At 42.5% G+C, this 13,141-nt stretch overlaps 1 protein-coding gene across 4 annotated transcripts in view; it reads left to right on the forward strand.

Annotated features, from left to right (window-relative positions):
- The window catches only part of LOC134348977 (serine/threonine-protein kinase 32A-like), a 343,099-nt gene that overhangs the window by 158,725 nt on the left and 171,233 nt on the right, over nt 1-13,141 (forward strand). The gene's annotated exons all lie outside the window — the stretch shown is intronic.

The following is a 13,141-nucleotide window of genomic DNA, read 5'->3' on the forward strand; positions in this document are numbered from 1 at the left end:
AGTGGGAATAAACGGGACCTTTTCAGAACGGCAGGCAGTGACCAGTGGGCTACCGCAAGGCTCAGTGCTGGGACCCCAGTTGTTTACAATATATATTAATGACTTGGATGAGGGAATTAAATGCAGCATCTCCAAGTTTGCGGATGACACGAAGCTGGGCAGCAGTGTTAGCTGTGAGGAGGGTGCTAAGAGGATGCAGGGTGACTTGGATAGGTTGGGTGAGTGGGCAAATTCATGGCAGATGCAATTTAATGTGGATAAATGTGAAGTTATCCACTTTGGTGGCAAAAATAGGAAAACAGATTATTATCTGAATGGTGGCCGATTAGGAAAAAGGGAGGTGCAACGAGACCTGGGTGTCATTATACACCAGTCATTGAAAGTGGGCATGCAGGTACAGCAGGCGGTGAAAAAGGCGAATGGTATGCTGGCATTTATAGCAAGAGGATTCGAGTACAGGAGCAGGGAGGTACTACTGCAGTTGTACAAGGTCTTGGTGAGACCACACCTGGAGTATTGTGTGCAGTTTTGGTCCCCTAATCTGAGGAAAGACATCCTTGCCATAGGGGGAGTACAAAGAAGGTTCACCAGATTGATTCCTGGGATGGCAGGACTTTCATATGAAGAAAGACTGGATGAACTAGGCTTGTACTCGTTGGAATTTAGAAGATTGAGGGGGGATCTGATTGAAACGTATAAAATCCTAAAGGGATTGAACAGGCTAGATGCAGGAAGATTGTTCCCGATGTTGGGGAAGTCCAGAACGAGGGGTCACGGTTTGAGGATAAAGGCGAAGCCTTTTAAGACTGAGATTAGGAAAAACTTCTTCACACAGAAAGTGGTGAATCTGTGGAATTCTCTGCCACAGGAAACAGTTGAGGCCAGTTCATTGGCTATATTTAAGAGGGAGTTAGATATGGCCCTTGTGGCTACGGGGATCAGGGGGTATGGAGGGAAGGCTGGTGCAGGGTTCTGAGTTGGATGATCAGCCGTGATCATAATAAATGGTGGTGCAGGCTCGAAGGGCCGAATGGCCTACTCCTGCACCTATTTTCTATGTTTTCTATGTTTAGAAGCATATGTCAAAAGTAATTTCCAAGTTCAGGCTTGAATAAGGTTCCCTCTGTAAGGTGCATTCAGAAAGTAAGGAGGCATGGGATCCAAGGAAACATTGCTTGGTAGATCCAGAATTGACTTGCTCACAGAAGGCAAAGTTGTGGTTGTAGATGGTTCATATTCTGCATGAGGTCAGTGATCAGTGGTGTTCCACCGGGATCTGTTCTGGGACCATTCCTCTTTGTGATTTTTATAGATGACCTGGATGAGGAAGTAGAAGGGTGGGTTAGTAAGTTTTCTGATGACACAAAAGTTGGGGGTGTTGTGGATAGTCTGGAGGGTTGTCAGAGTTTACAGTGGGACATTGATAGGATGCAGAACTGGGTTGAGAAGTGGCGAATAGAGTTCAACCCAGATAAGTGTGAAGTGGTTCATTTTGGGAGGCCAAATCTGAAGTCAGAATATAATACTAATGGTAAGACACTTGGCAGTGTGGAGGTTCAGAAATATCAGGGTTTGTGTCCATAGGATACTCAACGCTGCTGACAATGTTGACAATGTTGTTAAGAAGGCGTATCTACGTGTCTACGCCCACCTGGACAAGCCAGCGAGCACTGTGAGGGCCATGTTTTTTGACTTCTCCAATGCGTTCAACACCATCAGGCCTGCTCTGCTGGGGGAGAAGCTGACAGTGATGCAGGTGGATGCTTTCCTGGTGTCATGGATCCTTGATTACCTGACTGGCAGACCACAGTACGTGTGCTTGCAACACTGTATGTCCGACAGAGTGATCAGCAGCACTGGGGCTCCACAGGGGACTGTCTTGTCTCCCTTTCTCTTCACCATTTACACCTCAGACTTCAACTACTGCACAGGGTCTTGTCATCTTCAGAAGTTTTCTGATGACTCTGCCATAGTTGGATGCATCAGCAAGGGAGATGAGGCTGAGTACAGGGCTATGGTAGGAAACTTTGTCACATGGTGTGAGCAGAATTATCTGCAGCTTAATGTGAAAAAGACTAAGGAGCTGGTGGTAGACCTGAGGAGAGCTAAGGTACCGGTGACCCCTGTTTCCATCCAGGGGGTCAGTGTGGACATGGTGGAGGATTACAGATACCTGGGGATATGAATTGACAATAAACTGGACTGGTCAAAGAACACTGAGGCTGTCTACAAGAAGGGTCAGAGCCGTCTCTATTTCCTGAGGAGACTGAGGTCCTTTAACATTTGCCAGACGATGCTGAGGATGTTCTACGAGTCTGTGGTGGCCAGTGCAATCATGTTTGCTGTTATGTGCTGGGGCAGCAGGCTGAGGGTAGCAGACACCAACAGAATCAACAAACTCATTCGTAAGGCCAGTGATGTTGTGGGGATGGAACTGGACTCTCTGATGGTGGTGTCTGAAAAGAGGATGCTGTCCAAGTTGCATGCCATTTTGGTCAATGTCTTCCATCCACTACATAATGTACTGGGTGGGCACAGGAGTACATTCAGCCAGAGACTCATTCCACCGAGATGCAGCACAGAGCGTCGTAGGAAGTCATTCCTGCCTGCGGCCATCAAACTTTACATCTCCTCCCTTGGTGGGTCAGACACCCTGAGCCAATAGGCTGGTCCTGGACTTATTTCATAATTTCCTGGCATAATTTACATATTACTATTTAACTATTTATGGTTCTATTACTATTTATTATTTATGGTGCAACTGTAACGAAAACCAATTTCCCCCGGGATCAATAAAGTATGACTATGACTGTGACTATGTATGATACGTTGGCCTTCATGAACCATGGGATTGAGTTCAAGAGCCGTGAGGTAATGTTACAGCTATATAAGACCTTGGTCAGGCCCCACTTGGAGTACTATGTTCAGTTCTGGTCACCTCACTACAGGAAGGATGTGGATGATATGGAGAGAGTGCAGAGAAGATTTACAAGGATGCTGCATGGATTGGAGAGCATGCCTTATGAAAACAGGTTGAGTGAACTTGGCCTTTTCTCCTTGGAGCGACGGAGGATAAGAGGTGATCTGATAGAGGTGTATAAGATGATGAGAGGCATTGATTGTGTGTATAGTCAGAGGCTTTTTCCCAGGGCTGAAATGGCTATCGCGAGGGGGCATAGTTTTAAGGTGCTTGGAGGTAGGTACAAGGGGGATTTCAGAGGTAAGTTTTCCACACTGACTCTCAGTGTAATGTGGTGGGTGTAATGCACTGCCAGCAACGGTGGTGGAAATGACCTTGTTCTTAATTTGACCTTGTTTTAAAACCTGACCTTGGAGATGCCATGGAAAAGACCACCTGGTTCTATTAACTTTTAGATTATTTCTGCTTTTGTATTTTTCTTCTAAAGTTGTTCACAGATGACCTGCATTTGACAGCAACATCAAGTGAGCTAAAAGCAGTCTTTTAGAATGTAGGTAAAGCATCCGATTAAATTCTCATTCTGTATAATACACTTAACTTACTAATGACAAAAGAGTTAAATATTATTAATGTCTCACTATCTGATACACTATCTCGGGTAATTTTTGTGTACTTTTTGTATCAAAGTGTAAACAGTCTATTTGCTGTCTCAATCCTGTACCTATCACACTTTTAAGGACTCTTTTAACAGTGTTTTCAACTGTGTTAGAAAAATTAACACACCCCTTGAAACTGCAGTTTTTCTAGAATCCTTCAAACTTGTGACTGCCAAACCCCTACTTAAAAAGCCAGACCTTGATAATGAGGTACTAGCTAACTATAGGCCAATATCAAATCTTTTCTTCCTGGGCAACATTCTTGAGAAAGTGCAACTCAACAACTTTCTGAATGAGAACAACATTCTAGAAAAGTTTCAGTCAGGTTTTAGAGCAAACCACAGCATGAAGACAACCTTTACCAAAATTGTCAGTTCTTTAGGCTGAGCACTAATGCCAAAAGGGTCTCAGTTCTAATTCTCCTAGATCTAAGTGCTGCCTTTGACGCAACTGACCACACGTTCTCCTAGATCACCCTGAGAACTGGGTTGGCCTCTCTGGTAGTGCCTTTGATTGATTTTGTTCATATGTCTTGGAGAGAATTTTTTGTCTGTCTTGGAGGCCATTTTCTAAGAGATACGATGTACCTTTTGGTGTTGCTCAGGGAAGCTGTCTTTTTCCCCTACATGCTCTCTTTCTTTATACATGCTGTCTTTATATATCCTGTCTTTATACATGCTCCCTTTAGAAGACATCATTAGAGAGCAAAAACTTGAATTCCAGTTATGCAGATGACTCACAATTGTACATCTCAGTTGAGCCTGATGATGATAACACCCGATCTTCTCTGACTTCTGGTATAGTCGTAATAAACAAATGGATGAGTAATAATTTCCTAAAACTAAATGAAGGTAAAACTGAAATACATTTAGTTTCTCCTAAAGCCAAAAGAAATAAACTTCTTGATAAAACAGGCACATGTAAAATAAGAAGTAACCAGCCTGGGTGTTATCCAGGATTCCGATTTTAATTTTAAGATCGCATAAAGAAAATGACCAGAACAGCATTTCTACACTTTAAAAATATTGCAAAGATATGCCTGTTCCTGTCATGTAATGATGCTGAAAAATGAATTCACTCCTTTATATTAAGTACACTGGATGACTGTATTGCACTTTTTACTGGCCTTCCAAAGCAATCTATTGACAAACTTCAACTCATTCAGAACACCACTGCTAGAATTGATCTAAAACCAGGATGTGGGAACATATCACACTCTATCCTAACTACTCTGCATTAGTTTCCTGTGTCTTTTAGAATTTATTTTAAAGTTCTCTTACTTATGTAACATGCTGTAAGGTTTCACTGATAATGTAATGGCTTCTCTGTAGCAGCAACGTTTGGGTTATGACTAGAGATAACGGGGTTTGGAATGCCGTTGTTCTTGTGAGTCTGGAAGAGAGATTTTCACGGTCTTTTGCCAGGGACAGATGAGGAGAGAAGACACAAGTGGAGGAAGTTGGTAGACCGCCGGATGGAGTGGACTTGGAGTGAGGGTGGCACTTACTTTTAAAACTCTTAATGGTCTGGAACCGGAATACATCACAGATTCACTTCCATCATATAATTCTGCTCGACTTTCGGGTCTTCCTCCGCTGGTCTCTTAAATTTAAACAAACTCCCTCAAAAAATAATTGGCAGGTCAGCTGTTTTGAACTACACTCCTAACTGTGGAACTCAGTACCTAAAACTATAAGGGATGCAGACTCAGTTGACGCTTAAATGCTAGCTCAAAACCTATTTATTTAACCTTGTTTTTAATTAACTTCATTTTTGTCTTTTACTTTCAGTTTTCACTTTATCCCATTGTAAAGCACTTTGAACAACATTGTCTGTATGCAAAGAGCTCTATAAATAGTCATTATTATTATAAACATAGCAAGTGCTGTAGTCAGTATGCTGGGCTGAGGTAAGGCAAAGTTAATATTTCAGGATCATTGGAGGTTAATCCAAATATCTTTCAGAATAATTGTTGTAAAACTTGTGTGTTGTTAACTCTAGTCTTCATACTGGCTTAAGCATAAGCAACTTCAGTTATGAAAGAAAATTCTGAATTAGTTTCATCTTATTTTAAACCAGAAGTGTAAGAGTTAGATGTGCTTTGACTATTTATTGTGTGGTTCCTGCTTTATGCAAATTCAAAAGCATACATGTGGTTTTACAAAATGCTAGATCACTGCTCTTTAAGTCACAATTTAATCAAGTAACACCGATTACTTTTAAGCCTGAATAACAGCTACAACACTTGCATCACTAGAGATTCTCTATCTCCAGGCCTCTTCTTGAAAGTAAGTAATTTATTTTTGCACTGTGTGAGGTTCAGTGAGCTGCAGTGGAGTATCCAAGCATAGTCAGGCTGACTCCTGATCTCACTTGCTGATTATGTTTCTGATATCCTGGCTTGTTTAGAGAAAATAGTAGTAAAACATGTTTCAGCCTGCAGCAGTCAAGGTTCTCAATTCTGCTGTTTGTACACATACCCTAACTACCAGTACCCCTCCATATACCAATTCTGCTGTTTGTACACATACCCTAACTACCAGTACCCCTCCATACACCAATCTGCTGTCTGTACACATACCCTAACTACCAGTACCCCTCCATACACCAATCTACTGTCTGTACACATACCCTAACTACCAGTATAATACAGAATAGCAGGAAGCCATTCAGCCCATGAGACCCATACTGGCTCTAGCAGACCAATCCTCATAAATTTTGGGAATCTGAAACAAAGCAGTGAATGCTGGAAACACTCAGCAGGTCAGGCAACATCCATGGAGATGGAAACTGTTAATATTTCAGCTCATAACTGGCACTGAGAGATTGTTTTAAGGCCACAAGACATGGGAGCAGAATTGGGCAATTCCTCTCTTCAAGTCTGTTCTGCCATTTTTTCATGGCTGATTTATTATCCATCTCCACCCAAATCTCCTGCCTTCTCCCTGTAACCTTTGACACTCTTGCTTATCAAGAACCTATCAACCTCCTCTTTAAATATACCCAAAGACTTCGCATCCACAGCCATTGTGGAAGTGCATTCAGATTCACCATCCTCTGGGTCATCTCTTCTAAGCAGCATATTTGAAAACTGGATGTACTGTAAATTCTTATGTTTCATTGATTTGTTATTACTACCCCTGTAATATAAACTTTCCTTATACACTAAATGCAATGTCACATCTTTCGAGCTACATATTTGTCCATTTATCCAAGGCATTTTTAAATATAATGAATAGTTGTGGGCTATCTTGTGGAATACCATAATTATCATTCTGCCTTGCTGCTCGTTATGCCTGCTGATTGCTCTGCCATTTAACCAGAAATTGGTCTTCAATTCCATGATTTTCAGTTCAGCAACTAGACTCTTATGGACAACCTCACTTTTTAGGTTCCCCTGATTCTCTTTTGGTGGCCAGAAATTTTACGCCCCTGTGATACCAATTGTCTGTTTTTTAAATTACATTCCACTGCTCTATCGCAGTTTTACCTTTTGGCAGATTTGGCAGTCTGTAGAAAAGTCACATTTAGAACGCTGGAAAGCCATAACCAATGCCTTCATCATTTCCACAGCGTCCTCATTTAGTGCTGTGAGATGCAGAGTGTCAGCCTTGGAGATTTATCCGCGTTCAGCCCCATCAGATTCTCCAGCACTTTTCCTACTGATACTAATTCTTTTAGTTCCTTCCCTTCATTAGATTGTCAGTAACATTTCTGGAATACTACTTGTGTCTTCTTCTGTGAAGACATCGTGAAAGTATTTGTTACTTACTCTGCCGATTCCCTGATCCCCTTTATGAATTCTGTCATTTCTGACTGTAATGGACTGACACTGACATCTAAATTGTGTCTTTTTACATATCTGTTAAAGCATTTTTCCCACCTGTTACGTTTTGTAACTCCAAAACATTAAATGAATCAAAAGAAAATGACAAAGCCATGAATAACGTGTCTAACTTTGTTTTTGCTTTAAGCAAGGTGAGTACATATAACATGGTGGAGTAATGGCGTATGCCATTTACATACTTTTACATTTAGTATGCAATGCATTATTTAAACAACAAAAATGCATAATCAAACAATATATTTACAATATTACTCAAATCTTACTGAAATATTATGATGCAAACATGAGGAAACCTGCAGATGCTGGAAATTCAAGCAACACGCACAAAATCCTGGTGGAACGCAGCAGGCCAGGTAGGCCTCACCCCATCCTCCCACCACCCCACTAGGGATAGGGTTCCTTTGTCCTCACCTACCACTCCACCAGCCTCCGGGTCCCACATATAATTCTCCGTAACTTCTGCCACCTCCAACGGGATCCCACCACATCTTTCCCACCCCCCCTTTCTGCTTTCCACAGGGATCGCTCCCTACATAACTCCCTTATCCTTTCGTCTCCCCCATCCCTCCCCACTGATCTCCCTCCCGGCACTTACCCTTGTAAGCGGAACAAGTGCTACACATGCTCTTACACTTCCTCCCTTACCACCATTCAGGACCCCAGACAGTCCTTCCAGGTGAGGCGACACTTCACCTGTGAGTCGGCTGGGGTGATATACTGTGTCCGGTGCTCCCGGTGCGGCCTTCTATATATTGGCGAGACCCGATGCAGGCTGGGAGACCATTTTGTTGAACACCTACGCTCTGTCCGCCAGAGAAAGCAGGATCTCCCAGTGGCCACACATTTTAATTCCACGTCCCATTCCCATTCTGATATGTCTATCCACGGCCTCCTCTACTGTAAAGATGAAGCCACACTCAGGATGGAGGAACAACACCTTATATTCCGTCTGGGTAGCCTCCAACCTGATGGCATGAACATTGACTTCTCTAACTTCTGTTAATGCCCCTCCTCCCCTTCTTACCCCATCCCTTATTTGTTTATTTATCTATGTATTTATTTATTTGTTTGTTTGTTTATTTATTTATTATGCTTCCCCCTTTTTTCTCTCTCTTTTTTCTCTCTGTCCCTCTCAATATAACTCCTTGCCTGCTCTCCATCTTCCTCTGGGCTCCCCTCCCCCTTTCTTTCTCCCTCTCCTCCCGTCCCAAGATCCTCTCCCTTCTCCAGCCTCGTATCCCTTTTGCCAATCAACTGTCCAGCTCTTAGCTCCATCCCTCCCCCTCCTGTCTTCTCTTATCATTTCAGATCTCCCTCTCCCCCACCCCTCTCTCAAATCTCTTACTATCTCTTCTTTCAGTTAGTCCTGACGAAGGGTCTTGGCCCGTAACGTCGACTTTACCTCTTCCTATACGTGCTGCCTGGCCTGCTGCGTTCCACCAGCATTTTGTGTGTGTTGCTTGAAATATTACGAGGGGTGATTGATAAGTTCTTGGCCTAAGGTAGAAGGAGTCAGTTTTAGAAAACCTAGCACATTTATTTTTCAACATAGTCCCCTCCTACATTTACACACTTAGTCCAGCAGTCGTGGAGCATACGGATCCCTTCTTTGTAGAAGTCGGTGCCTTGGACCTCCAGAAAGTGGTCCACAGCAGGGGTGATTGATAAGTTCAGGTAGAAGGAGATGAGTTATTAACTTCAAACTTTCTGCATAATCACTCAAATAGTTGAACTGCATGTGCATGTAACATTTGAAGTTAATAACCCATCTCCTTCTGCCTTGGGCCTGCTTAACTATAAACTCCAAATCAATATCAAATGCATCTCAACTTATACACAGTCACACCCAGACACACACATATATACGTGTGTGTGTGTGTTTATATATATTGACAGCATACTTATAGACAGACATCTACAGCATAGTAAATTTTAAATTGTCCCATTCAGGCCAAAGAATTTATTCACTGTGGAGGGTATTTTATTCTCGTGGGATAATGTCATTCCTAACAGGATGGGGTGGTGGGTGGAGGTCTCTCAGCTTGACAGGTGAGACTTGTGGCTGAGAAACAATCTCTGGTAATAGGGTCTCCTCTGTGGTAGTTGCAGGAGTTGACTCTGGGACTGCAAGAAGTGGTTCTGACAGCTCTGGACATCTTTCTCCTGGATGTGTTGGCAGCCTGAACAGTGCATGGCAAGCTTCACTAGATGATGCGGATCATAATGTGTGAATACAGTGTCTGACATCACCATTTCCTTTGTCTTTTAGAAAGCCACCTCACACTTCAAAAATAAGTCTATGATAGAAATAAAGCTCTTTGTGAGTGTTTATGGTAAGAAACACACTGGACTCTTTTATCCATATCCATCTGTAGGTAGGCCTTAGCTAAGTCCACTTTGCTGAAGTCTCCTTCCAGAAAGGTCTGCAATGATATCCTCTATCCTGGGCAGAGGGCATTGATCTACTTTCAATACTGGGTTGATGGTGACCTTAAAATCACTTTAGATTCTAACGGACCTATTCTTCTTGGATCCTGGAACCACTGATGTTACCCATGGACACCACACAAAACTTCAGAAAGAATTCCTTCACCTTCCTTGCGATTTAGCTCACTAGCTACTTTATCATGGAAGATACAAGGAACTGGCTGGGCTTTGCAAAACATGGGCATGGCATTTTCATTTAGCATTAGTTTACCCTTGATATATTGGAGTTTTCCAATGCCATCCTGCTGTGGTATCATCCAGTACCATTCTTAATTCACTTTTAGTTGCCTTTATTGCAAGGGATGTGACATTTAAGTGATGGATGGATCTCCAATCAAGTTGTACTTGTCTCAGAAGGTCATAATCTCACAATGCTGCCCCTCCTGTTTCTACCACATACAAGCCCAATGTAACTTGCAGGTTGCTGTATTTCACTGTTATGAATGCCAACAGCAAAGAATGCTTAATCAAACTATATATTTACAACATTATTCTACTATTACTTAAATATTATATACACAACACCACCTCCTTTTTTTTTTAATTCCATGGTCTTCTATCCTACCCAGTTCTTCTTTCTTCTGTTGTTTTCCTCTTCCGTGTTTTGCCTCCTGGTTTCTGACATCATTCCCTATCACCTGCTTTGCCCCTCACCTGGGTTCACCTATCACCTGCCAGCTCACACTCATCCTTTTATTGTGGCTCTGCTAGTTCAGCTACAGCCCAGTTCCCTCACTGCCACTGTCCAGTAACTTGAACACTCCTTCCCCCACTGTTCCTTCAGCCATTTATTGACCCTCACCTAGTCTCTAGTATGTTCTGTGGCTGCATTGTTTGAAAAGCATATTGCATGCAAATAATTATTGCTAGAGCTATAAATCAGGGATATAAAACAATCTAAGAATCTTAAATCATCTATGTAGATTTATTCTGCATGTGTCCTCAGCTATCAAAGCTGTCACTTTGCTAAAGGTTATATTAATTAACTGTAACTGTTTTGCTGAATCAAAGACAAACTCTATAAACAGTGATTTTCATTGAATTGACTACAGATGTTCTCATTTTGTTTTATTCTATTAAGCATTCTTTGTGATTCATGGGCAACATACTTCTGCAAGTATTAACAGCATATTTTACAGTTGTTGTCTAATCCTTATCGTAGCCAATAGCTGAAAGCAGAATGTTGTTGACGATGCAAGAGTGTGCGATTCTAATCTCAACAATGGCCAATATACAACGAAAGTATAAAGCTCTTTTTAATGGAGGCATATCAAAGTGTGTCTGATAACAACACCAGAACATAGGAGCAGGACTAGACCATCTGGCCCATCGAGCCTGCTCTGCCGTTCAATAAGATCATGGCTGATCTGGCCATGGACTCATCTCCACCTACCTGCCTTTTCCCCATAACCCTTAATTCCCCTACTATGCAAAAATCTATCCAACTTTGTCTTAAGTATACTTACTGAGGTAGCCTCCACTGCTTCATTGGGCAGAGAATTCCACAGATTCACCACTCTGTGGGAAAAGTAGTTCCTCCTCATCTCCGTCTTAAATCTACTCCCTGAATCTGGAGGCTATGTCCCCTAATTCTAGTCTCACCTACCAGTCTGAACATGCTTGAATGACTGGCATCCTGTTGCACTCATCTCAATAATAAACAATGCTTTGAGAGGCTGGTCAAGGACTATATCTGCAGCATACTGCTACCCACACTGGACCCCTACAATTCGCCTACCGACACAACCGATTGACAGATGACGCAATAGCCACTGCTCTACCTACTGTCCTTACACATCTGGAAAAGAAGGATGCTTATGTGAGAATGCTGTTCTTGGACTACAGTTCAGCATTCAACACCATTGTTCCATCCAGGCTCGACAAGAAGCTCAGAGACCTCAGCCTTCACCCTGACTTGTGTAGCTGGATCCTGGACTTCCTGTCAGGTCGCTGGCAGGTGGTAAGAGTGGGCTCCCTCACCTCCACCCCTCTAACCCTCAACACAGGAGCCCCTCAGGGCTGTAGTCTTTACTCTCCGTAGACCCATGCAACCCAGAGCTCCAATCAGTTAATTAAATTTGCTGACAATACTACGTTGATTGACCTTAGCTCAAATAATAATGAGGCAGCCTAGAGGGAGGAAGTCATCGCCCTGACATAGTGGTGTCAAGAAAACAACCTCTCCCTCAATGTTGCAAAAACAAAGGAGTTGGTTGTGGACTACAGGAGGAATGGAGACAGGCTAGCCCCTATTGACATCAATGGATGTAAGGTTGAGAGGGTGAACAGCATTAAGTTCCTCGGCATACACATCACCAAGGATATCATGTGGTTTTTACATACCGGCTGTTTGGCAAAAAGACACAACAGCGCCACTTTCACCTCTGACGGTTGAAGAAGTTTGGCATGAGTCCCCAAATCTTAAGGACTTTCTACAGGGACAATTGAGAGCATCCTGACTGGCTGCATCACTGTCTGGTATGGGAAGTGTAATTCCTTCAATCGTAGGACTCTGCGGACAGTGGTGCGGACAGCCCAGCGCATCTGTAGATGTGAACTTCCCATGATTCAGGACATTAACAGAGAAAGGACGTAAAAAGAGCCTGAAGGATCTTTAGGGACCGGAATCATCCCAACCACTAAGTGTTCCAGCTGCTACCATCCGGGAAACGGTACTGCAGCATAAAAACCAGGAACAACAGACTGCGCAACCGCTTCTTCCACCAGGCCATCAGACTGATTAATTCACGCTGATACCATTGTATTTCTATGCTATATTGACTGTCCTGTTGTACTTACTATTTACCACTGCTATTTATTACAATTTACCATAAATAGCATATTGCACATTTAGATGGAGATGTAATGAAAAGATTTTTACTCTTCATGTATGTGAAGGATGTGAGAAATAAAGTCAATTCAATTCAATTCAGTGGAAACAACTTTCCTACCTCTATCTTATCTATCCTATTAATCTTATCTATTAATATAAAATTAACATATAATTTTATATGTTTCTATAAGATCTCCATTCATTCTTCTGAATTCCAGCAAGTACAGTCCCAGGTGACTCAATCTCTTCTCATAGTCTAACCCTCTCATCTCTGGAATCAACCTGGTGAACCTCCTCTGCACCACCTCCAAAGTCAGTATATCCTTCCTCAAGTAAGGAGACCGGAACTGCACACAGTACTCCAGGTGCGGCCTCACCAGTACCCTGTACAGTTGCAG

This window comes from Mobula hypostoma, chromosome 7 (genome assembly GCF_963921235.1).
Source record: "Mobula hypostoma chromosome 7, sMobHyp1.1, whole genome shotgun sequence".
Classification (NCBI taxonomy): Eukaryota; Metazoa; Chordata; class Chondrichthyes; order Myliobatiformes; family Myliobatidae; genus Mobula; species Mobula hypostoma.